Genomic DNA, 27,167 nt, shown 5'->3' on the forward strand with positions numbered 1-27,167 from the left:
AAGGGCTTTGGTCAGGGAGGTGACCAAGAACCAGATGATCCTCTGTGGAGATGGCAGAACCTTCCAGAAAGACAACCATCTCTGCAGCACTCCACCAATCAGGCCTTTATGGTAGAATGGCCAGACGGAAGCCACTCTTCAGTAAAAGGCACATGACAGCCCAATTGGAGTTTGCCAAAAGGTACCTAAAGGACTCTCAGACCATGAGAAACAAGATTCTCTGGTCTGATGAAACCAAGATAGAACTCTTTGGCCTAAATGCCAAGTGTCATGTCTGGAGGAAACCTGGCACCATCCCTACGGTGAAGCATGGTGGTGGCAGCATCATACTGTGGGGATGTTTTTCAGTGGCAGGGACTGGAAGGCTTGTCAGGATCGAGGGAAAGATGAACGGAGCAAAGTACAGAGAGATCCTTGATGAAAACCTGCTCCAGAGCGCTCAGGACCTCAGACTGGGGCGAAGGTTCACCTTTCAACAGGACAACGACATAACCACACAGCCAAGACAACCCAGGAGTGGCTTTGGGACAAGTCTCTGAATGTCCTTGAGTGGCCCAGCCAGTGCCCGGACTTGAACCTGATCTCTGGAGAGACATGAAAATAGCTGTGCAGCAATGCTCCCTATCCAACCTGACAGAGCTTGAGAGGATCTGCAGAGAAGAATGTGAGAAACTCCCCAAATACAGGCGTGCCAAGCTTGTAGTGTCATATCCAAGAAGACTTGAGGCTGTAATCACTGCCTAAGGGGCTTCAACAAAGTACTGAGTAAAGGGTCAAAATACTTATGTAAACGTTATATTTCAGTTTTTTATGTATATTTTTTTGGCAAAACATCCCCAAAACCTGTTTTTGCTTTGTCATTATGGGGTATTGTGTGTAGATTGATGAGGGAAAAAAATATTTAATCTATTTTAGAATAAGGCTGTAACATTACAAAATGTGGAAAAAGTCAAAGGGTCTGAATACTTTCCGAATGCACTGTATTTTTTTTTTCAAATTGATTGACGAGAAAAGTATCATCCAATCCATGGGTTATCTCACTGCACCCTCATATGCCATGTCTTGAAATATGCAGACAGGCGGATTAAAATACATTTACATTGTAATACTTCTGACAGCCAACTTCCTAACTCTGCCCATAACTCCGCCTATTCATGTGTCTTTGGGCTTGCCAGTTACAAAATGTAAAAAAGTATTCAAGTTACCTCTTCCAGTGAATCATTCTGGTTACACTTTAAATGAAATACTTACTGTACGTTTAATGCTTTATAACATCCTTTATAATGCCTTATAATACAATTGTAAGTGTATTATAAGTCATTATACAGGATGTTATAAAGTATAATGCATATGTATTTTCTCTAAAGTGTTACCATCATCATTCTCCACAGGTATTTGGCTGTGTTAGAGCGAGCCCTTGCCTATGCAGAGACTGTTCAGATTGAGAACCTATAGGAGAGAGTTGACCCAGTCCTGGAGCCACTACAGGGCAGATAAACACAAGAGACTGTTCTGATTGAGAACCTACAGGAGAGAGTTGACCCAGTCCTGGAGCCACTACTGGGGAGATAAACACAAAATACTTTTCTGATTGAGAACCTACAGGAGAGAGTTGACCCAGTCCTGGAGCCACTACTGGGGAGATAAACACAAAGAGACTGTTCTGATTGAGAACCTACAGGAGAGAGTTGAGCCAGTCCTGGAGCCACTACTGGGGAGATAAACACAAAAGACTGTTCTGATTGAGAACCTATAGGAGAGAGTTGACCCAGTCCTGGTGCCACTACTGGGGAGATAAACACAAGAGACTGTTCTGATTGAGAACCTACAGGAGAGTGTTGACACAGTCCGGGAGCCACTACTGGGGAGATAAACACAAAAGACTGTTCTGATTGAGAACCTACAGGAGAGAGTTGACCCAGTCCTGGAGCCACTACTGGGGAGATAAACACAAGAGACTGTTCTGATTGAGAACCTATAGGAGAGTGTTGACACAGTCCGGGAGCCACTACTGGGGAGATAAACACAAAAGACTGTTCTGATTGAGAACCTATAGGAGAGAGTTGACCCAGTCCTGGAGCCACTACTGGGGAGATAAACACAAGAGACTGTTCTGATTGAGAACCTATAGGAGAGAGTTGACCCAGTCCTGGAGCCACTACTGGGGAGATAAACACAAAAGACTGTTCTGATTGAGAACCTATAGGAGAGAGTTGACCCAGTCCTGGAGCCACTACAGGGGAGATAAACACAAGAGACTGTTCTGATTGAGAACCTACAGGAGAGAGTTGACCCAGTCCGGGAGCCACTACTGGGGAGATAAACACAAGAGACTGTTCTGATTGAGAACCTACAGGAGAGTGTTGACACAGTCCGGGAGCCACTACTGGGGAGATAAACACAAAAGACTGTTCAGATTGAGAACCTACAGGAGAGAGTTGACCCAGTCCTGGAGCCACTACTGGGGAGATAAACACAAGAGACTGTTCTGATTGAGAACCTATAGGAGAGTGTTGACACAGTCCGGGAGCCACTACTGGGGAGATAAACACAAAAGACTGTTCTGATTGAGAACCTATAGGAGAGAGTTGACCCAGTCCTGGAGCCACTACTGGGGAGATAAACACAAGAGACTGTTCTGATTGAGAACCTATAGGAGAGAGTTGACCCAGTCCTGGAGCCACTACTGGGGAGATAAACACAAAAGACTGTTCTGATTGAGAACCTATAGGAGAGAGTTGACCCAGTCCTGGAGCCAATACAGGGGAGATAAACACAAGAGACTGTTCTGATTGAGAACCTACAGGAGAGAGTTGACCCAGTCCGGGAGCCACTACTGGGGAGATAAACACAAGAGACTGTTCTGATTGAGAACCTACAGGAGAGTGTTGACCCAGTCCGGGAGCCACTACTGGGGAGATAAACACAAAAGACTGTTCTGATTGAGAACCTATAGGAGAGAGTTGACCCAGTCCTGGATCCACTACAGGGGAGATAAACACAAGAGACTGTTTTGTTTGAGAACCTACAGGAGAGAGTTGACCCAGTCCTGGAGCCACTACTGGGGAGAAACACCATCAAGGAAGGAAGGCAAGTAATGACAATGGTTCTTGGTTTGACCTGTCCCTGTACAGATCGATTGGCTCAGGAATCCACCAATGAAATCTCTAGGTGGGGCGGTTTCCCAGGCACAGATTAAGTCTAGTCCTGGACTAAAAAGCACTTTCAACTGAGAATGTCCATTGAAAGTGCTTTTTAGTCTAGGATTAGCCTTAGTCTGTGTCCAGGAAACCAGCCCTGGAGGAGACAAACAGTGAGATTTTTGTCATTAAGACACAGTAGCCCTATACAATTATCATACTGTGCATAATGTGCTTTTTCTGCAAAAGCTATTTATTCTATAGTTGTGCCTATAGCCTGTAACCAGTCTTGTCTACACATTACTAATCGATCCATGGTTTTATATTCCTTTTGATATACAAGTCAATACTATCCCAACGTGTCTAAATATGGGCCTGTGGGACAGTATTTTACAATATCTGCAATCCCGAATGGCTGCGAACCCTATTCCCTATGGGCCCTGGTCAAAAGTAGTGCACTACATAGGGACTAGGGTGCCATCTGGGACACAGACAATGCCAGAGGATTTGCCTGACTGACGCTAGAGTCTCACTGAGCAGTGGACAGCTCCAGGGACATGACTGACTTGGATAGGATTGCTCCTTGCTCTTTAGATTATAGATGAATTTGTATTGCATGTTCTGAGTCTCGGAGGCAGACGTATGGATCGCCCCTCTGACGTCTGGTGATAGATGTTCATTGGCCTGCTCATAGTCTTTATGTGGTGAATACTGAACAGTTATTCTTCAGTGGTTAGCCCTGAAAAGTGGGCAGCCAGCCTCTCTTGTGGCTTAGGGACTTGTGCCTTTCCCTCTCTGAAAACGAATGGGAACAACACAACACCACCACCACTCTCAACAGTGGTCAGGAGTGTATCCAGGACAATCTCCAATACAGATCATTAGTCTACATAGGCTTATTATCAGGCTACATAGGTCTAGCATTAGGCTACGTAAGCCTGTAGTTTGTAGTTGATTTGGTCATTTGCCGTAGCGTAGGTTATGGGAAGAATGATGAATCCACTATGATGTGAAATGGATGTGGATGTATTTCAATCTATTACACTGAGTCCCTTTGAACCAATGGAGCAAATAATCCAATCCCCAAGCATATTCATTCACCTCCACACCACCGTTGTTATGATTATCTGAGTTCAATCCTCTAAATGAACAACATATATATCTACGGTGCAAACGGAAAAATAAAAATACTATAAATCGACCTCCTCTTCTCAACCATCAACACACATCTTTCTTGTTCCTTCCTTTCCCTGTGAAACCAAAGTGTGTGTGAATATTACTGAACATCTAAGACTGGACATGTATTGAACTCCTAACAGATCCAGTGCTGCTGCTGTCTGTCGACCCGTGACAATTCATCCCTGTGGTAAATCTGATTAGAAATTCATCCGCTGTAGATGACCTGCGCTTGTTTTTGCTTGTGATTAATACAACCTGCTGTGATGGCCATGATGGATACGGTGGGGCTCCACAGCTGAAGTTCATTAATAATTGGAATGTTGTAGAGTGTGAAGTAATGAATACTAATTATTTCCTTTCATGGCTGACGGAGGACTACAAGCCAATCCATCAGCCCAGGACTTTCATTTGGTGGAGTAATGGTTCTATCAATAGTACATTCATTTTTGCTTGTGAAGATATAGAGTGTAACAAGATCCGGGCCATGGGAAACCTGGGCCCTAAAAAATGGGGGCCGTAGCCTGACATGGGAAGGGTAATTAGTGAAAAATGAAAAGCCACCGGGTCGGGTTTGTCGAGCCTCTGCTAATTGAATTGAAATGGAGGAACAGATAAATACTGTATTGGCTGCTTTGGGAGACTATAGATTATCTCGTGGATACAGTTAAGATTATTCCCTTGTGGTGAACATTTGAAACTTTTCAAAGTTTGGAGAAGCATGAGGATTTCTGACCAGAGGGCTTCTGGTTTAAAGGGATACTTTGGGATTGTGTCTACTTCCCCAGTCAGATGAACTCATGGATACCATTTCTATGTCTCTGTGTCCAGTATGAAGGAAGTTAGAGGTAGTTTTGCGAGCCAATACTAACATGGCATTAGCGCAATGACTGGAAGTCTATGGGTATCTATTAGCATACAGCTAATTTATTTTGCCGGGACGCCGTACCGGACCGCACCGGCTAACTTTCACCCCTGTGTATGTGTGTGTATATCGGAGGTGTTGGGGGAAAAGCAGAAGGCATATTTCCATCCCATGTGGACTAATAAAGTCTATCTTATCTTAGTTATTGCGTCTATCTTCGTGTATAATTATGTTCATGATAACCAGGTCAAATGAATCATACAGTAGCCTGTAGTTTAGTATCACTGGTGTTAGAACAACAAGGTGAAAAAATACTGTTCAGCCTCTCTGATGTACAGTAGTATGTACAGTAGCTCTGGTTTAGGATGTCTACTAGCGTCAAGACTTAAATTCCATGTGTTATTATATAGGCCTACTGTTTTATAGTCTAGTTAGTAGAGCAATGCACACTCCATTTCACCGTGTTAGCTACAAATGAAATGTACTTATGGCTACGCTGAAATAGGGAGAAATCTGGAGCATGACTGAGGCCCTAGTTCATAACTCATTGTGTTAACTGACACACACACACAGGTGGTGGAGGCCAGAGAGATCAAGACAAAGATCAACGAGGCCAGAGAGCTCTACCGTCCTGCTGCCCAGAGAACCTCTTTGTTCTACTTCATCATCTACAACCTGCACAGAATCAACCCCATGTACCAGTTCTCCCTCAAGGTGATTATAACCTTGTATAAACCTCTTATAAACCCATGTACCAGATCTCCCTCAAGGTGATTATAACCTCTTATAAAGCTCTTATAACCCCATTTACCAGTTCTCCCTCAAGGTGATTATAAACTCTTATAACCCCACATACCAGTTCTCCCTCAAGGTGATTATAACCTTGTATAAACCTCTTATAAACCCATGTACCAGATCTCCCTCAAGGTGATTATAACCTCTTAAAAAGCTCTTATAACCCCATTTACCAGTTCTCCCTCAAGGTGATTATAAACTCTTATAACCCCACATACCAGTTCTCCCTGAAGGTGATTATAATCGCTTATAACCCCATGTAACAGTTCTTCCTGAAGGTGATTATAACCCCATGTACCAGTTCTCCCTGAAGGTGATTATAACATCTTATAACCCCACATACCAGTTCTCCCTGAAGGTGATTATAACATCTTATAACCCCACATACCAGTTCTCCCTGAAGGTGATTATAATCACTTTTAACCCCATGTACCAGTTCTCCCTCAAGGTGATTATAACATCTTATAACCCCACATACCAGTTCTCCCTGAAGGTGATTATAATCGCTTATAACCCCATGTAACAGTTCTCAATGAAGTTGATAACCCCTTATAAACCTCTTATAACACCATGTACCAGTTCTCCCTGAAGGTGATTATAATAGCTTATAACCCCATGTACCATTTCTCAATTAAGTTGATAACCTCTTATAAACCTCTTATAACTCCATGTACCAGTTCGCCCTCAAGGTGATTAAAACCTCATATAACTCCATGTACCAGTTCGCCCTCAAGGTGGTTATAACCCCATGTACCAGTTCTCCCTCAAGGTGATTATAACCTCTTATAACTCCATGTACCAGTTCTCCTTTAGGGTGTTTAATATCTGGAGTCATACTTGTCAAGTGTTTGTGTAGTCAGTCACTACTCTCATAGCTGGTTGAGACACATGGGGGAAACTCCCTGGGGTGTAATAGAACAGTTAATCACACTATGGACCTATGAAATCCCCTTTCTCTCTGTACCTGTCTCTCTGTACCTGTCTCTCTGTACCTGTCTCCCTGTACCTTTCTTCCCGTTCCTGTCTCCCTGTATCTTTCTCCCTGTACCTGTCTCTCTGTACCTGTCTCTCTGTACCTGTCTCCCTTACCTTTCTTCCCTGTACCTGTCTCCCTGTATCTGTCTCCCTGTACCTGTCTTCCTGTACCTGTCTCTCTGTTCCTGTCTCCCTTTTCCTGTCTCCCTTGACCTGTCTCTCGGTTCCTGTCTCTCGGTTCCTGTCTCTCTGCTCCTGTCTTTCTGTTCCTGTCTCCCTGTACCTGTCTCCCTGTACCTGTCTCCATGTTCCTGTCTCTGTATCTGTCTCTCTGTACCTGTCTCTCTGTACCTGTCTCTCTGTTCCTGTCTCTCTGTTCCTGTCTCCCTGGACCTGTCTCTCGGTTCCTGTCTCTCGGTTCCTGTCTCTCGGTTCCTGTCTCCCTGTACCTGTCTCCATGTTCCTGTCTCTCTGTACCTGTCTCTCTGTACCTGTCTCCCTGTACCTGTCTCTCTGTTCCTGTCTCCCTGTACCTGTCTCCCTGTACCTGTCTCTCTGTTCCTGTCTCCCTGTACCTGTCTACCTGTTCCTGCCTCCCTGTCTACCTGTACCTGTCTCCCTGTACCTGTCTCCCTGTTCCTGTCTCCCTGTATCTGTCTCCCTGTATCTGTCTCCCTGTATCTGTCTCCCTGCATCTGTCTCCCTGCATCTGTCTCCCTGCATCTGTCTCCCTGTATCTATCTCCCTGTATCTATCTCCCTGTATCTATCTCCCTGTATCTATCTCCCTGCATCTGTCTCCCTGCATCTGTCTCCCTGCACCTGTCTCCCTGCACCTGTCTCCCTGTATCTGTCTCCCTGTATCTGTCTCCCTGTATCTATCTCCCTGTATCTATCTCCCTGCATCTGTCTCCCTGCATCTGTCTCCCTGCATCTGTCTCCCTGTACCTGTCTCCCTGTTCCTGTCTCCCTGTATCTGTCTCCCTGTATCTGTCTCCCTGTATCTATCTCCCTGTATCTATCTCCCTGTATCTATCTCCCTGTATCTATCTCCCTGCATCTGTCTCCCTGCACCTGTCTCCCTGCACCTGTCTCCCTGCACCTGTCTCCCTGTATCTGTCTCCCTGTATCTGTCTCCCTGTATCTATCTCCCTGTATCTATCTCCCTGTATCTGTCACCCTGCATCTGTCTCCCTGCATCTGTCTCCCTGTACCTGTCTCCCTGCATCTATCTCCCTGTATCTGTCTCCCTGCATCTGTCTCCCTGTACCTGTCTCCCTGCATCTATCTCCCTGTATCTGTCTCCCTGCATCTGTCTCCCTGTACCTGTCTCCCTGTACCTGTCTCCCTGTACCTGTCTCCCTGTACCTGTCTCCCTGCATCTATCTCCCTGTATCTGTCTCCCTGCATCTGTCTCCCTGCACCTGTCTCCCTGTACCTGTCTCCCTGCATCTATCTCCCTGTATCTGTCTCCCTGCACCTGTCTCCCTGCACCTGTCTCCCTGTACCTGTCTCCCTGTATCTATCTCCCTGTATCTGTCTCCCTGCACCTGTCTCCCTGTACCTGTCTCCCTGTACCTGTCTCCCTGTACCTGTCTCCCTGCATCTGTCTCCCTGCACCTGTCTCCCTGTACCTGTCTCCCTGTACCTGTCTCCCTGTACCTGTCTCCCTGCATCTGTCTCCCTGCACCTGTCTCCCTGTACCTGTCTCCCTGCACCTGTCTCCCTGTACCTGTGCTCCAGACCTGCAACACAGTCTTCCACAAAGCAATAGAGCGAGCGGAGTGGGATGAGGACGTGAGGGCCAGAGTGCTCTCCTTGACCGAGGCCGTCACCTACTCAGCATTCCTCTACACCAGCCGGAGCCTCTTCCAGAGAGACAAGTCAACCTTCCTGTTACACAATGCCTTCCAGGTAAGTGGCCCAGGGCAGCCCCAAAAGGTTGGCCCCCCCTGTCATTCTCATAAATCAAAGCACTTATTCTGGCCCCACATTAGCTTCAATTAGAGGCCGTCAGCGGGACAGAAGGACCATACGCTGCTTTTGATTAGCTCTCCCACCTGGCCTGGCCAAAGCTGTTCAGACTGTTACCTCTGACAGCGGGTGTGGCCTGACGGCAGAATGCTAATAACTGTCATAGCCACCTGCCTGTGGCCAACTGTTCTCAACTCCACTGTGAGAAAGTGTCTATAGTAAGGCTGTCATTCGCATGGTCGTGACTTCACATGTCTCTGTTTCAGATTCATGTTTCTGGTAGCCGAGGCCATAATCTTGTTTGATCAAAAACGTTATTGATAGGATAGAAGTTCTGATCTGAAAAATCTCCTTTTCTAATCTATACCTGTTGTTAAATCTCAGTTGTCTCTCCTCTCCAGATTCTGCTGACCCGTGGGCAGATTGAGGCCCAGGAGTTGGACTTCCTGTTGTATTTCTCAGTGGAGCCCAGCGTAGCCAGCCCTGTCTCGTTCCTGTCCCCACAAGCCTGGGGAATCGTCAGGGTAACACACATCTCCAAGGCTGCACCTTAAATCACACCCTATTCCCCATAGAGTGCAATAATCACACCCTATTCCCCATAGCACTAATCACACCCTATTCCCCATAGAGTGTAATAATCACACCCTATTCCCCATAGAGTGCACTAATCACACCCTATTCCCCATAGAGTGTAATAATCACACCCTATTCCCCATAGAGTGCACTAATCACACCCTATTCCCCATAGAGTGTAATAATCACACCCTATTCCCCATAGAGTGCACTAATCACACCCTATTCCCCATAGAGTGTAATAATCACACCCTATTCCCCATAGAGTGCACTAATCACACCCTATTCCCCATAGAGTGTAATAATCACACCCTATTCCCCATAGAGTGCACTAATCACACCCTATTCCCCATAGAGTGTAATAATCACACCCTATTCCCCATAGAGTGCAATAATCACACCCTATTCCCCATAGAGTGCAATAATCACACCCTATTCCCCATAGAGTGTAATAATCACACCCTATTCCCCATAGAGTGCACTAATCACACCCTATTCCCCATAGAGTGCACTAATCCTACCCTATTCCCCATAGAGTGCAATAATCACACCCTATTCCCCATTCAGTGCAATAATCACACCCTATTCCCATAGAGTGCACTAATCACACCCTATTCCCCATTGAGTGTAATAATCACACCCTATTCCCCATAGAGTGCACTAATCACACCCTATTCCCCATAGGGTGTAATAATCACACCCTATAACCCATAGAGTGCAATAATCACACCCTATTCCCCATAGAGTGTAATAATCACACCCTATTCCCCATTGAGTGCACTAATCACACCCTATTCCCCATAGAGTGCAATAATCACACCCTATTCCCCATAGAGAGTAATAATCACACCCTATTCCCCATAGAGTGCAATAATCACACCCTATTCCCCATAGAGTGCACTAATCACACCCTATTCCCCATAGAGTGCACTAATCACACCCTATTCCCCATAGAGTGCACTAATCACACCCTATTCCCCATAGAGTGCACTAATCACACCCTATTCCCCATAGAGTGCACTAAAATGAGTGCACTAAGAAGTACATTAGCACATTGTGTGTGCGATCCAACTGGCAGCTTATTCCCTATGTAGTACACTACTTTTGACCAGGACCCATAGGGAATAGGGAGCCTGCACTGGGACATTGGCAGCTTAGGGTGGTGTGATGATGATGATGATCTCCTCAGACCCTGTCTACCCTGGATGAGTTCCGGGGGGTTGGACCGGGACATTAAGGGCTCAGCCAAGCACTGGAGGAAGATGGTAGACTCAGTGTCCTGAGAGAGAGGGGTTTCCTCAGGACTGGAAGAATAAAACCTCCCTGCAGAAACTCATTATGCTGAGAGCCATATACCCTGACAGAATGACCTACGCCCTCAGGTGAGACATCAGTTGTGTCCCAAATGGCCCCCTATTATTCCCTATATAGTGCACTACTTTTGACCAGGGCCCATGGGGTTCTTGTCAAAAGTAGCATACTATGTAGGGAAAAGGGTTCCATTTGGGACTGAGACATCAGCACTACATATTCTACAGTATTCTTTCATTTCCGGTGAGGAAGTGTAGCCCCTGCACATGTTTGTAAACGGACTTGGACTTGGTGAATGTAAATGCAACAGTTTTATGCACTTCAAGCTTTGCCAGTAAGGAAATGATAGTAACATAGTGTATTTCACCTCTATCAGTCCCATAGTGAGTAGGTAACTAAATCTGTGACTTGAACTGTGACAGGAGCTTTGTGGAGGAGAGCTTGGGAGCGAGGTATGTGGACGCTGCCAAGCTGGAGAGCAGCCCCTCCACCCCTGTGTTCTGCATCCTCTCTCCTGGAGTGGACCCACTCAACAATGTGGAGAACCTGGCTACACAACACTACACAAACACCGGGTTGCCAACTCTCCTCCTAGAGAGCTACTGGGTTGAGCAGCAGACTCCAGTCCTGTTCTCACTGTAACCACCTGATTCAGATGCATCCTGATGATAAGAAGCACGTGGGGACTGTGGAGAGATATTCTGAGTGTCTTGTGTCCTGTGTTATGGGTTTGAGGCTGGGCTTCTCCATAGAGTTGGGGACACTACACAATGTGTCAATGGGTCAGGAGGAGGTGGCTGACAGGGGCCCTGCAAATTGCCTCTCAACACAGACACTGGGTCATCCTGCAGGTAGGGAACAGCAGACACTGGGTCATCCTGCAGGTAGGGAACAGCAGACACTGGGTCATCCTGCAGGTAGGGAACAGCAGACACTGGGTCATCCTGCAGGTAGGGAACAGCAGACACTGGGTCAACCTGCAGGTAGGGAACAGCAGACACTGGGTCATCCTGCAGGTAGGGAACAGCAGACACTGGGTCAACCTGCAGGTAGGGAACAGCAGACACTGGGTCATCCTGCAGGTAGGGAACAGCAGACACTGGGTCATCCTGCAGGTAGGGAACAGCAGACACTGGGTCATCCTGCAGGTAGGAAACAGCAGACACTGGGTCATCCTGCAGGTAGGGAACAGCAGACACTGGGTCATCCTGCAGGTAGGGAACAGCAGACACTGGGTCATCCTGCAGGTAGGGAACAGCAGAAGACACTGGGTCATCCTGCAGGTAGGAACAGCAGACACTGGGTCATCCTGCAGGTAGGGAACAGCAGACACTGGGTCATCCTGCAGGTAGGGAATAGCAGACACTGGGTCATCCTGCAGGTAGGGAACAGCAGACACTGGGTCATCCTGCAGGTAGGGAACAGCAGACACTGGGTCATCCTGCAGGTAGGGAACAGCAGACACTGGGTCATCCTGCAGGTAGGGAACAGCAGACACTGGGTCATCCTGCAGGTAGGAAACAGCAGACACTGGGTCATCCTGCAGGTAGGAAACAGCAGACACTGGGTCATCCTGCAGGTAGGGAACAGCAGTAGGGAACAGCAGACACTGGGTCATCCTGCAGGTAGGAAACAGCAGACACTGGGTCATCCTGCAGGTAGGGAACAGCAGACACTGGGTCATCCTACAGGTAGGGAACAGCAGACACTGGGTCATCCTGCAGGTAGGGAACAGCAGACACTGGGTCAACCTGCAGGTAGGGAACAGCAGACACTGGGTCATCCTGCAGGTAGGGAACAGCAGACACTGGGTCATCCTGCAGGTAGGGAACAGCAGACACTGGGTCATCCTGCAGGTAGGGAACAGCAGACACTGGGTCATCCTGCAGGTAGGGAACAGCAGACACTGGGTCATCCTGCAGGTAGGAAACAGCAGACACTGGGTCATCCTGCAGGTAGGGAACAGCAGACACTGGGTCATCCTGCAGGTAGGGAACAGCAGACACTGGGTCATCCTGCAGGTAGGGAACAGCAGACACTGGGTCATCCTGCAGGTAGGAAACAGCAGACACTGGGTCATCCTGCAGGTAGGGAACAGCAGACACTGGGTCATCCTGCAGGTACGGAACAGCAGACACTGGGTCATCCTGCGGTAGGGAATAGCAGACACTGGGTCATCCTGCAGGTAGGGAACAGCAGACACTGGGTCATCCTGCAGGTAGGGAACAGCAGACACTGGGTCATCCTGCAGGTAGGGAACAGCAGACACTGGGTCATCCTGCAGGTAGGGAACAGCAGACACTGGGTCATCCTGCAGGTAGGAAACAGCAGACACTGGGTCATCCTGCAGGTAGGGAACAGCAGACACTGGGTCATCCTGCAGGTAGGGAACAGCAGTAGGGAACAGCAGACACTGGGTCATCCTGCAGGTAGGAAACAGCAGACACTGGGTCATCCTGCAGGTAGGGAACAGCAGACACTGGGTCATCCTACAGGTAGGGAACAGCAGACACTGGGTCATCCTGCAGGTAGGGAACAGCAGACACTGGGTCAACCTGCAGGTAGGGAACAGCAGACACTGGGTCATCCTGCAGGTAGGGAACAGCAGACACTGGGTCATCCTGCAGGTAGGGAACAGCAGACACTGGGTCATCCTGCAGGTAGGAACAGCAGACACTGGGTCATCCTGCAGGTAGGGAACAGCAGACACTGGGTCATCCTGCAGGTAGGGAACAGCAGACACTGGGTCATCCTGCAGGTAGGGAACAGCAGACACTGGGTCATCCTGCAGGTAGGAAACAGCAGACACTGGGTCATCCTGCAGGTAGGGAACAGCAGACACTGGGTCATCCTGCAGGTAGGGAACAGCAGACACTGGGTCATCCTGCAGGTAGGGAATAGCAGACACTGGGTCATCCTGCAGGTAGGGAACAGCAGACACTGGGTCATCCTGCAGGTAGGGAACAGCAGACACTGGGTCATCCTGCAGGTAGGGAACAGCAGACACTGGGTCATCCTGCAGGTAGGGAACACCAGACACTGGGTCATCCTGCAGGTAGGGAACAGCAGACACTGGGTCATCCTGCAGGTAGGGAACAGCAGACACTGGGTCATCCTGCAGGTAGGGAACAGCAGACACTGGGTCATCCTGCAGGTAGGGAACAGCAGACACTGGGTCATCCTGCAGGTAGGGAACAGCAGACACTGGGTCATCCTGCAGGTAGGGAAAAGCAGACACTGGGTCATCCTGCAGGTAGGGAACAGCAGACACTGGGTCATCCTGCAGGTAGGGAACAGCAGACACTGGGTCATCCTGCCGGTAGGTTACAGCAGACACTGGGTCATCCTGCAGGTAGGGAAAAGCAGACACTGGGTCATCCTGCAGGTAGGGAACAGCAGACACTGGGTCATCCTGCAGGTAGGGAACAGCAGACACTGGGTCATCCTGCAGGTAGGGAACAGCAGACACTGGGTAATCCTGCAGGTAGGGAACAGCAGACACTGGGTCATCCTGCAGGTAGGGAACAGCAGACACTGGGTCATCCTGCAGGTAGGAAACAGCAGACACTGGGTCATCCTACAGGTAGGGAACAGCAGACACTGGGTCATCCAGCAGGTAGGGAACAGCAGACACTACGTCATCCTGCAGGTAGGGAACAGCAGACACTGGGTCATCCTGCAGGTAGGGAACAGCAGACACTGGGTCATCCTGCAGGTAGGGAACAGCAGACACTGGGTCATCCTGCAGGTAGGAAACAGCAGACACTGGGTCATCCTGCAGGTAGGGAACAGCAGACACTGGGTCATCCTGCAGGTAGGGAACAGCAGACACTGGGTCATCCTGCAGGTAGGGAACAGCAGACACTGGGTCATCCTGCAGGTAGGGAAGAGCAGACACTGGGTCATCCTGCAGGTAGGAAACAGCAGACACTGGGTCATCCTGCAGGTAGGGAACAGCAGACACTGGGTCATCCTGCAGGTAGGGAACAGCAGACACTGGGTCATCCTGCAGGTAGGGAACAGCAGACACTGGGTCATCCTGCAGGTAGGGAACAGCAGACACTGGGTCATCCTGCAGGTAGGGAACATCAGACACTGGGTCATCCTGCAGGTAGGGAACAGCAGACACTGGGTCATCCTGCAGGTAGGGAACAGCAGACACTGGGTCATCCTGCAGGTAGGGAACAGCAGACACTGGGTCATCCTGCAGGTAGGGAACAGTAGACACTGGGTCATCCTGCAGGTAGGGAAGAGCAGACACTGGGTCATCCTGCAGGTAGGGAACAGCAGACACTGGGTCATCCTGCAGGTAGGGAAGAGCAGACACTGGGTCATCCTGCAGGTAGGGAAGAGCAGACACTGGGTCATCCTGCAGGTAGGGAACGGCATTTGTCAGTATGGAAGTATTTCTCTGACTCAGAGGGGTTGGGTTAGATGCGAAACAAACATTTCAGTTAAAGGCATTAAGTTGTACAGCTAACTAGGTCTTTCCTGTGATTAGAAGGAGAGAATGAAAACCAGAAGTCTATTGGCCCTCCAGGACAGGAAGTGAGCATCCTGCTGTACACGGTAATACAGTAGAGAAGACTAGACTAGTGGTAGTCTGGAGGGTCATAGTGACTGTATGATGTTGTTCCAGCAGCCAGACTAGACTAGTGGTAGTATGGAGGGTCATAGTGACTGTATGATGTTGTTCCAGCAGCCAGACTAGACTAGTGGTAGTATGGAGGGTCATAGTGACTGTATGATGTTGTTCCAGCAGCCAGACTAGACTAGTGGTAGTCTGGAGGGTCATAGTGACTGTATGATGTTGTTCCAGTCAGCAGCCAGACTAGACTAGTGGTAGTCTGGAGGGTCATAGTGACTGTATGATGTTGTTCCAGCAGCCAGACTAGACTAGTGGTAGTCTGGAGGGTCATAGTGACTGTATGATGTTGTTCCAGTCAGCAGCCAGACTAGACTAGTGGTAGTCTGGAGGGTCATAGTGACTGTATGATGTTGTTCCAGTCAGCTGCCAGACTAGACTAGTGGTAGTCTGGAGGGTCATAGTGACTGTATGATGTTGTTCCAGCAGCCAGACTAGACTAGTGGTAGTCTGGAGCGTCATAGTGACTGTATGATGTTGTTCCAGTCAGCAGCCAGACTAGACTAGTGGTAGTCTGGAGGGTCATAGTGACTGTATGATGTTGTTCCAGTCAGCAGCCAGACTAGACTAGTGGTAGTATGGAGGGTCATAGTGACTGTATGATGTTGTTCCAGCAGCCAGACTAGACTAGTGGTAGTCTGGAGGGTCATAGTGACTGTATGATGTTGTTCCAGTCAGCAGCCAGACTAGACTAGTGGTAGTATGGAGGGTCATAGTGACTGTATGATGTTGTTCCAGTCAGCAGCCAGACTAGACTAGTGGTAGTCTGGAGGGTCATAGTGACTGTATGATGTTGTTCCAGCAGCCAGACTAGACTAGTGGTAGTATGGAGGGTCATAGTGACTGTATGATGTTGTTCCAGTCAGCAGCCAGACTAGACTAGTGGTAGTCTGGAAGGTCAAAGTGACTGTATGATGTTGTTCCAGTCAGCAGCCAGACTAGACTAGTGGTAGTCTGGAGGGTCATAGTGACTGTATGATGTTGTTCCAGCAGCCAGACTAGACTAGTGGTAGTCTGGAGGGTCATAGTGACTGTATGATGTTGTTCCAGTCAGTAGCCAGACTAGACTAGTGGTAGTCTGGAGGGTCAAAGTGACTGTATGATGTTGTTCCAGTCAGCAGCCAGACTAGACTAGTGGTAGTCTGGAGGGTCATAGTGACTGTATGATGTTGTTCCAGCAGCCAGACTAGACTAGTGGTAGTCTGGAGGGTCATAGTGACTGTATGATGTTGTTCCAGTCAGTAGCCAGACTAGACTAGTGGTAGTCTGGAGGGTCATAGTGACTGTATGATGTTGTTCCAGCAGCCAGACTAGACTAGTGGTAGTCTGGAGGGTCATAGTGACTGTATGATGTTGTTCCAGCAGCCAGACTAGACTAGTGGTAGTCTGGAGGGTCATAGTGACTGTATGATGTTGTTCCAGTCAGCAGCCAGACTAGACTAGTGGTAGTCTGGAGGGTCATAGTGACTGTATGATGTTGTTCCAGTCAGCAGCCAGACTAGACTAGTGGTAGTCTGGAGGGTCATAGTGACTGTATGATGTTGTTCCAGTCAGCAGCCAGACTAGACTAGTGGTAGTCTGGAGGGTCATAGTGACTGTATGATGTTGTTCCAGTCAGCTGCCAGACTAGACTAGTGGTAGTCTGGAGGGTCATAGTGACTGTATGATGTTGTTCCAGCAGCCAGACTAGACTAGTGGTAGTCTGGAGCGTCATAGTGACTGTATGATGTTGTTCCAGTCAGCAGCCAGACTAGACTAGTGGTAGTCTGGAGGGTCATAGTGACTGTATGATGTTGTTCCAGTCAGCAGCCAGACTAGACTAGTGGTAGTATGGAGGGTCACAGTGACTGTATGATGTTGTACCAGCAGCCAGACTAGACTAGTGGTAGTCTGGAGGGTCATAGTGACTGTATGATGTTGTTCCAGTCAGCAGCCAGACTAGACTAGTGGTAGTATGGAGGGTCATAGTGACTGTATGATGTTGTTCCAGTCAGCAGCCAGACTAGACTAGTGGTAGTATGGAGGGTCATAGTGACTGTATGATGTTGTTCCAGTCAGCAGCCAGACTAGACTAGTGGTAGTCTGGAGGGTCATAGTGACTGTATGATGTTGTTCCAGTCAGCAGCCAGACTAGACTAGTGGTAGTATGGAGGGTCATAGTGACTGTATGATGTTGTTCCAGTCAGTAGCCAGACTAGACTAGTGGTAGTCTGGAGGGTCAAAGTGACTGTATGATGTTGTTCCAGTCAGCAGCCAGACTAGACTAGTGGTAGTCTGGAGGGTCATAGTGACTGTATGATGTTGTTCCAGCAGCCAGACTAGACTAGTGGTAGTCTGGAGGGTCATAGTGACTGTATGATGTTGTTCCAGTCAGTAGCCAGACTAGACTAGTGGTAGTCTGGAGGGTCATAGTGACTGTATGATGTTGTTCCAGCAGCCAGACTAGACTAGTGGTAGTCTGGAGGGTCATAGTGACTGTATGATGTTGTTCCAGCAGCCAGACTAGACTGGTGGTAGTCTGGAGGGTCATAGTGACTGTATGATGTTGTTCCAGTCAGCAGCCAGACTAGACTAGTGGTAGTCTGGAGGGTCATAGTGACTGTATGATGTGGTTCCAGTCAGCAGCCAGACTAGACTAGTGGTAGTCTGGAGGGTCATAGTGACTGTATGATGTTGTTCCAGTCAGCAGCCAGACTAGACTAGTGGTAGTCTGGCGGGTCATAGTGACTGTATGATGTTGTTCCAGTCAGCAGCCAGACTAGTCTAGTGGTAGTATGGAGGGTCATAGTGACTGTATGATGTTGTTCCAGTCAGCAGCCAGACTAGTCTAGTGGTAGTCTGGCAGGTCATAGTGACTGTATGATGTTGTTCCAGTCAGCAGCCAGACTAGACTAGTGGTAGTATGGAGGGTCATAGTGACTGTATGATGTTGTTCCAGCAGCCAGACTAGACTAGTAGTAGTCTGGAGGGTCATAGTGACTGTATGATGTTGTTCCAGTCAGCAGCCAGACTAGACTAGTGGTAGTCTGGAGGGTCATAGTGACTGTATGATGTTGTTCCAGCAGCCAGACTAGACTAGTGGTAGTCTGGAGGGTCATAGTGACTGTATGATGTTGTTCCAGCAGCCAGACTAGACTAGTGGTAGTCTGGAGGGTCATAGTGACTGTATGATGTTGTTCCAGTCAGCAGCCAGACTAGACTAGTGGTAGTCTGGAGGGTCATAGTGACTGTATGATGTTGTTCCAGCAGCCAGACTAGACTAGTAGTAGTATGGAGGGTCATAGTGACTGTATGATGTTGTTCCAGTCAGCAGCCAGACTAGACTAGTGGTAGTCTGGAGGGTCATAGTGACTGTATGATGTTGTTCCAGTCAGCAGCCAGACTAGACTAGTGGTAGTCTGGAGGGTCATAGTGACTGTATGATGTTGTTCCAGTCAGCAGCCAGACTAGACTAGTGGTAGTATGGAGGGTCATAGTGACTGTATGATGTTGTTCCAGCAGCCAGACTAGACTAGTGGTAGTCTGGAGGGTCATAGTGACTGTATGATGTTGTTCCAGTCAGCAGCCAGACTAGACTAATGGTAGTCTGGAGGGTCATAGTGACTGTATGATGTTGTTCCAGTCAGCAGCCAGACTAGTCTAGTGGTAGTATGGAGGGTCATAGTGACTGTATGATGTTGTTCCAGTCAGCAGCCAGACTAGTCTAGTGGTAGTCTGGCAGGTCATAGTGACTGTATGATGTTGTTCCAGTCAGCAGCCAGACTAGACTAGTGGTAGTATGGAGGGTCATAGTGACTGTATGATGTTGTTCCAGCAGCCAGACTAGACTAGTAGTAGTCTGGAGGGTCATAGTGACTGTATGATGTTGTTCCAGTCAGCAGCCAGACTAGACTTGTGGTAGTATGGAGGGTCATAGTGACTATGATGTTGTTCCAGTCAGCAGCCAGACTAGACTAGTGGTAGTCTGGAGGGTCATAGTGACTGTATGATGTTGTTCCAGCAGCCAGACTAGACTAGTGGTAGTCTGGAGGGTCATAGTGACTGTATGATGTTGTTCCAGTCAGCAGCCAGACTAGACTAGTGGTAGTCTGGAGGGTCATAGTGACTGTATGATGTTGTTCCAGTCAGCAGCCAGACTAGACTAGTGGTAGTCTGGAGGGTCATAGTGACTGTATGATGTTGTTCCAGTCAGCAGCCAGACTAGACTAGTGGTAGTCTGGAGGGTCATAGTGACTGTATGATGTTGTTCCAGCAGCCAGACTAGACTAGTGGTAGTCTGGAGGGTCATAGTGACTGTATGATGTTGTTCCAGTCAGCAGCCAGACTAGACTAGTGGTAGTCTGGAGGGTCATAGTGACTGTATGATGTTGTTCCAGCAGCCAGACTAGACTAGTGGTAGTCTGGAGGGTCATAGTGACTGTATGATGTTGTTCCAGTCAGCAGCCAGACTAGACTAGTGGTAGTCTGGAGGGTCATAGTGACTGTATGATGTTGTTCCAGTCAGCTGCCAGACTAGACTAGTGGTAGTCTGGAGGGTCATAGTGACTGTATGATGTTGTTCCAGCAGCCAGACTAGACTAGTGGTAGTCTGGAGGGTCATAGTGACTGTATGATGTTGTTCCAGTCAGCAGTCAGACTAGACTAGTGGTAGTCTGGAGGGTCATAGTGACTGTATGATGTTGTTCCAGCAGCCAGACTAGACTAGTGGTAGTCTGGAGGGTCATAGTGACTGTATGATGTTGTTCCAGTCAGCAGCCAGACTAGACTAGTGGTAGTCTGGAGGGTCATAGTGACTGTATGATGTTGTTCCAGCAGCCAGACTAGACTAGTGGTAGTCTGGAGGGTCATAGTGACTGTATGATGTTGTTCCAGCAGCCAGACTAGACTAGTGGTAGTCTGGAGGGTCATAGTGACTGTATGATGTTGTTCCAGTCAGCAGCCAGACTAGACTAGTGGTAGTATGGAGGGTCATAGTGACTGTATGATGTTGTTCCAGTCAGCAGCCAGACTAGACTAGTGGTAGTATGGAGGGTCATAGAGACTGTGTGATGTTGTTCCAGTCAGCAGCCAGACTTGACTAGTGGTAGTCTGGAGGGTCATAGTGACTGTATGATGTTGTTCCAGCAGCCAGACTAGACTAGTGGTAGTATGGAGGGTCATAGTGACTGTATGATGTTGTTCCAGTCAGCAGCCAGACTAGACTAGTGGTAGTCTGGAGGGTCAAAGTGACTGTATGATGTTGTTCCAGTCAGCAGCCAGACTAGACTAGTGGAGGTCTGGAGGGTCATAGTGACTGTATGATGTTGTTCCAGCAGCCAGACTAGACTAGTGGTAGTCTGGAGGGTCATAGTGACTGTATGATGTTGTTCCAGCAGCCAGACTAGACTAGTGGTAGTCTGGAGGGTCAAAGTGACTGTATGATGTTGTTCCAGTCAGCAGCCAGACTAGACTAGTGGAGGTCTGGAGGGTCATAGTGACTGTATGATGTTGTTCCAGCAGCCAGACTAGACTAGTGGTAGTCTGGAGGGTCATAGTGACTGTATGATGTTGTTCCAGCAGCCAGACTAGACTAGTGGTAGTCTGGAGGGTCATAGTGACTGTATGATGTTGTTCCAGTCAGCAGCCAGACTAGACTAGTGGTAGTCTGGAGGGTCATAGTGACTGTATGATGTTGTTCCAGCAGCCAGACTAGACTAGTAGTAGTATGGAGGGTCATAGTGACTGTATGATGTTGTTCCAGTCAGCAGCCAGACTAGACTAGTGGTAGTCTGGAGGGTCATAGTGACTGTATGATGTTGTTCCAGTATGCAGCCAGACTAGACTAGTGGTAGTCTGGAGGGTCATAGTGACTGTATGATGTTGTTCCAGTCAGCAGCCAGACTAGACTAGTGGTAGTCTGGAGGGTCATAGTGACTGTATGATGTTGTTCCAGCATCCAGACTAGACTAGTGGTAGTCTGGGGGGTCATAGTGACTGTATGATGTTGTTCCAGTCAGCAGCCAGACTAGACTAGTGGTAGTCTGGAGGGTCATAGTGACTGTATGATGTTGTTCCAGTCAGCAGCCAGACTAGTCTAGTGGTAGTATGGAGGGTCATAGTGACTGTATGATGTTGTTCCAGTCAGCAGCCAGACTAGTCTAGTGGTAGTCTGGCAGGTCATAGTGACTGTATAATGTTGTTCCAGTCAGCAGCCAGACTAGACTAGCGGTAGTGTGGAGGGTCATAGTGACTGTATGATGTTGTTCCAGCAGCCAGACTAGACTAGTGGTAGTCTGGAGGGTCATAGTGACTGTATGATGTTGTTCCAGTCAGCAGCCAGACTAGACTAGTGGTAGTCTGGAGGGTCATAGTGACTGTATGATGTTGTTCCAGTCAGCAGCCAGACTAGACTAGTGGTAGTATGGAGGGTCATAGTGACTGTATGATGTTGTTCCAGCAGCCAGACTAGACTAGTAGTAGTCTGGAGGGTCATAGTGACTGTATGATGTTGTTCCAGTCAGCAGCCAGACTAGACTTGTGGTAGTATGGAGGGTCATAGTGACTATGATGTTGTTCCAGTCAGCAGCCAGACTAGACTAGTGGTAGTCTGGAGGGTCATAGTGACTGTATGATGTTGTTCCAGTCAGCAGCCAGACTAGACTAGTGGTAGTCTGGAGGGTCATAGTGACTGTATGATGTTGTTCCAGTCAGCAGCCAGACTAGACTAGTGGTAGTCTGGAGGGTCATAGTGACTGTATGATGTTGTTCCAGTCAGCAGCCAGACTAGACTAGTGGTAGTCTGGAGGGTCATAGTGACTGTATGATGTTGTTCCAGCAGCCAAACTAGACTAGTGGTAGTCTGGAGGGTCATAGTGACTGTATGATATTGTTCCAGCAGCCAGACTAGACTAGTGGTAGTCTGGAGGGTCATAGTGACTGTATGATGTTGTTCCAGCAGCCAGACTAGACTAGTGGTAGTCTGGAGGGTCTTAGTGACTGTATGATGTAGTTCCAGCAGCCAGACTAGACTAGTGGTAGTCTGGAGGGTCATAGTGACTGTATGATGTTGTTCCAGTCAGCAGCCAGACTAGACTAGCGGTAGTCTGGAGGGTCATAGTGACTGTATGATGTTGTTCCAGTCAGCAGCCAGACTAGACTAGTGGTAGTCTGGAGGGTCATAGTGACTGTATGATGTTGTTCCAGTCAGCAGCCAGACTAGACTAGTGGTAGTCTGGAGGGTCATAGTGACTGTATGATGTTGTTCCAGTCAGCAGCCAGACTAGACTAGTGGTAGTCTGGAGGGTCATAGTGACTGTATGATGTTGTTCCAGTCAGCAGCCAGACTAGACTAGCGGTAGTCTGGAGGGTCATAGTGACTGTATGATGTTGTTCCAGTCAGCAGCCAGACTAGACTAGTGGTAGTCTGGAGGGTCATAGTGACTGTATGATGTTGTTCCAGCAGCCAGACTAGACTAGTGGTAGTCTGGAGGGTCATAGTGACTGTATGATGTTGTTCCAGTCAGCAGCCAGACTAGACTAGTGGTAGTCTGGAGGGTCATAGTAACTGTTTGATGTTGTTCCAGTCAGCAGCCAGACTAGACTAGTGGTAGTCTGGAGGGTCATAGTGACTGTATGATGTTGTTCCAGTCAGCAGCCAGACTAGACTAGTGGTAGTCTGGAGGGTCATAGTGACTGTATGATGTTGTTCCAGCAGCCAGACTAGACTAGTGGTAGTATGGAGGATCATAGTGACTGTATGATGTTGTTCCAGCAGCCAGACTAGACTAGTGGTAGTATGGAGGGTCATTGTGACTGTATGATGTTGTTCCAGTCAGCAGCCAGACTAGACTAGCGGTAGTCTGGAGGGTCATAGTGACTGTATGATGTTGTTCCAGTCAGCAGCCAGACTAGACTAGCGGTAGTCTGGAGGGTCATACTGACTGTATGATGTTGTTCCAGTCAGCAGCCAGACTAGACTAGTGGTAGTCTGGAGGGTCATAGTGACTGTATGATTTTGTTCCAGTCAGCAGCCAGACTAGACTAGCGGTAGTCTGGAGGGTCATAGTGACTGTATGATGTTGTTCCAGTCAGCAGCCAGACTAGACTAGTGGTAGTCTGGAGGGTCATAGTGACTGTATGATGTTGTTCCAGTCAGCAGCCAGACTAGACTAGTGGTAGTATGGAGGGTCATAGTGACTGTATGATGTTGTTCCAGTCAGCAGCCAGACTAGACTAGTGGTAGTATGGAGGGTCATAGTGACTGTATGATGTTGTTCCAGCAGCCAGACTAGACTAGTGGTAGTATGGAGGGTCATAGTGACTGTATGATGTTGTTCCAGTCAGCAGCCAGACTAGACTAGTGGTAGTCTGGAGGGTCATAGTGACTGTATGATGTTGTTCCAGTCAGCAGCCAGACTAGACTAGTGGTAGTATGGAGGGTCATAGTGACTGTATGATGTTGTTCCAGTCAGCAGCCAGACTAGACTAGTGGTAGTCTGGAGGGTCATAGTGACTGTATGATGTTGTTCCAGCAGCCAGACTAGACTAGTGGTAGTATGGAGGGTCATAGTGACTGTATGATGTTGTTCCAGTCAGCAGCCAGACTAGACTAGTGGTAGTCTGGAGGGTCATAGTGACTGTATGATGTTGTTCCGGCAGCCAGACTAGACTAGTGGTAGTCTGGAGGGTCATAGTGACTGTATGATGTTGTTCCAGCAGCCAGACTAGACTAGTGGTAGTCTGGAGGGTCATAGTGACTGTATGATGTTGTTCCAGCAGCCAGACTAGACTAGTGGTAGTCTGGAGGGTCATAGTGACTGTATGATGTTGTTCCAGTCAGCAGCCAGACTAGACTAGTGGTAGTCTGGAGGGTCATAGTGACTGTATGATGTTGTTCCAGTCAGCAGCCAGACTAGTCTAGTGGTAGTATGGAGGGTCATAGTGACTGTATGATGTTGTTCCAGTCAGCAGCCAGACTAGTCTAGTGGTAGTCTGGCAGGTCATAGTGACTGTATGATGTTGTTCCAGTCAGCAGCCAGACTAGACTAGTGGTAGTATGGAGGGTCATAGTGACTGTATGATGTTGTTCCAGCAGCCAGACTAGACTAGTAGTAGTCTGGAGGGTCATAGTGACTGTATGATGTTGTTCCAATCAGCAGCAAGACTAGACTAGTGGTAGTCTGGAGGGTCATAGTGACTGTATGATGTTGTTCCAGTCAGCAGCCAGACTAGACTAGTGGTAGTCTGGAGGGTCATAGTGACTGTATGATGTTGTTCCAGCAGCCAGACTAGACTAGTGGTAGTCTGGAGGGTCATAGTGACTGTATGATATTGTTCCAGCAGCCAGACTAGACTAGTGGTAGTCTGGAGGGTCATAGTGACTGTATGATGTTGTTCCAGTCAGCAGCCAGACTAGACTAGTGGTAGTCTGGAGGGTCTTAGTGACTGTATGATGTAGTTCCAGCAGCCAGACTAGACTAGTGGTAGTCTGGAGGGTCATAGTGACTGTATGATGTTGTTCCAGTCAGCAGCCAGACTAGACTAGCGGTAGTCTGGAGGGTCATAGTGACTGTATGATGTTGTTCCAGTCAGCAGCCAGACTAGACTAGTGGTAGTCTGGAGGGTCATAGTGACTGTATGATGTTGTTCCAGTCAGCAGCCAGACTAGACTAGTGGTAGTCTGGAGGGTCATAGTGACTGTATGATGTTGTTCCAGTCAGCAGCCAGACTAGACTAGTGGTAGTCTGGAGGGTCATAGTGACTGTATGATGTTGTTCCAGTCAGCAGCCAGACTAGACTAGCGGTAGTCTGGAGGGTCATAGTGACTGTATGATGTTGTTCCAGTCAGCAGCCAGACTAGACTAGTGGTAGTCTGGAGGGTCATAGTGACTGTATGATGTTGTTCCAGCAGCCAGACTAGACTAGTGGTAGTCTGGAGGGTCATAGTGACTGTATGATGTTGTTCCAGTCAGCAGCCAGACTAGACTAGTGGTAGTCTGGAGGGTCATAGTACTGTTGATGTTGTTCCAGTCAGCAGCCAGACTAGACTAGTGGTAGTCTGGAGGGTCATAGTGACTGTATGATGTTGTTCCAGTCAGCAGCCAGACTAGACTAGTGGTAGTCTGGAGGGTCATAGTGACTGTATGATGTTGTTCCAGCAGCCAGACTAGACTAGTGGTAGTATGGAGGATCATAGTGACTGTATGATGTTGTTCCAGCAGCCAGACTAGACTAGTGGTAGTATGGAGGGTCATTGTGACTGTATGATGTTGTTCCAGTCAGCAGCCAGACTAGACTAGCGGTAGTCTGGAGGGTCATAGTGACTGTATGATGTTGTTCCAGGTCAGCAGCCAGACTAGACTAGCGGTAGTCTGGAGGGTCATACTGACTGTATGATGTTGTTCCAGTCAGCAGCCAGACTAGACTAGTGGTAGTCTGGAGGGTCATAGTGACTGTATGATTTTGTTTCAGTCAGCAGCCAGACTAGACTAGCGGTAGTCTGGAGGGTCATAGTGACTGTATGATGTTGTTCCAGTCAGCAGCCAGACTAGACTAGTGGTAGTCTGGAGGGTCATAGTGACTGTATGATGTTGTTCCAGTCAGCAGCCAGACTAGACTAGTGGTAGTATGGAGGGTCATAGTGACTGTATGATGTTGTTCCAGTCAGCAGCCAGACTAGACTAGTGGTAGTCTGGAGGGTCATAGTGACTGTATGATGTTGTTCCAGCAGCCAGACTAGACTAGTGGTAGTATGGAGGGTCATAGTGACTGTATGATGTTGTTCAGTCAGCAGCCAGACTAGACTAGTGGTAGTCTGGAGGGTCATAGTGACTGTATGATGTTGTTCCAGTCAGCAGCCAGACTAGACTAGTGGTAGTATGGAGGGTCATAGTGACTGTATGATGTTGTTCCAGTCAGCAGCCAGACTAGACTAGTGGTAGTCTGGAGGGTCATAGTGACTGTATGATGTTGTTCCAGCAGCCAGACTAGACTAGTGGTAGTATGGAGGGTCATAGTGACTGTATGATGTTGTTGAGTCAGCAGCCAGACTAGACTAGTGGTAGTCTGGAGGGTCATAGTGACTGTATGATGTTGTTCCAGGCAGCCAGACTAGACTAGTGGTAGTCTGGAGGGTCATAGTGACTGTATGATGTTGTTCCAGCAGCCAGACTAGACTAGTGGTAGTCTGGAGGGTCATAGTGACTGTATGATGTTGTTCCAGCAGCCAGCAGCCAGACTAGACTAGTGGTAGTCTGGAGGGTCATAGTGACTGTATGATGTTGTTCCAGTCAGCAGCCAGACTAGACTAGTGGTAGTCTGGAGGGTCATAGTGACTGTATGATGTTGTTCCAGTCAGCAGCCAGACTAGACTAGTGGTAGTATGAGGGTCATAGTGACTGTATGATGTTGTTCAGTCAGCAGCCAGACTAGACTAGTGGTAGTCTGGAGGGTCATAGTGACTGTATGATGTTGTTCCAGTCAGCAGCCAGACTAGACTAGTGGTAGTCTGGAGGGTCATAGTGACTGTATGATGTTGTTCCAGTCAGCAGCCAGACTAGACTAGTGGTAGTCTGGAGGGTCATAGTGACTGTATGATGTTGTTCCAGTCAGCAGCCAGACTAGACTAGTGGTAGTCTGGAGGGTCATAGTGACTGTATGATGTTGTTCCAGTCAGCAGCCAGACTAGACTAGTGGTAGTCTGGAGGGTCATAGTGACTGTATGATGTTGTTCC

The 27,167-nt window shown here is 48.3% G+C and overlaps 1 pseudogene; it reads left to right on the plus strand.

Moving 5' to 3' along the window:
• Positions 1–5,727: 5,727 nt before the first annotated feature.
• The window catches only part of LOC115188265 (dynein heavy chain 11, axonemal-like), a 29,465-nt pseudogene continuing 8,025 nt past the window's right edge, over positions 5,728–27,167 (plus strand).

The sequence above is a fragment of the Salmo trutta genome, unplaced genomic scaffold, assembly GCF_901001165.1.
Source record: "Salmo trutta unplaced genomic scaffold, fSalTru1.1, whole genome shotgun sequence".
Classification (NCBI taxonomy): Eukaryota; Metazoa; Chordata; class Actinopteri; order Salmoniformes; family Salmonidae; genus Salmo; species Salmo trutta.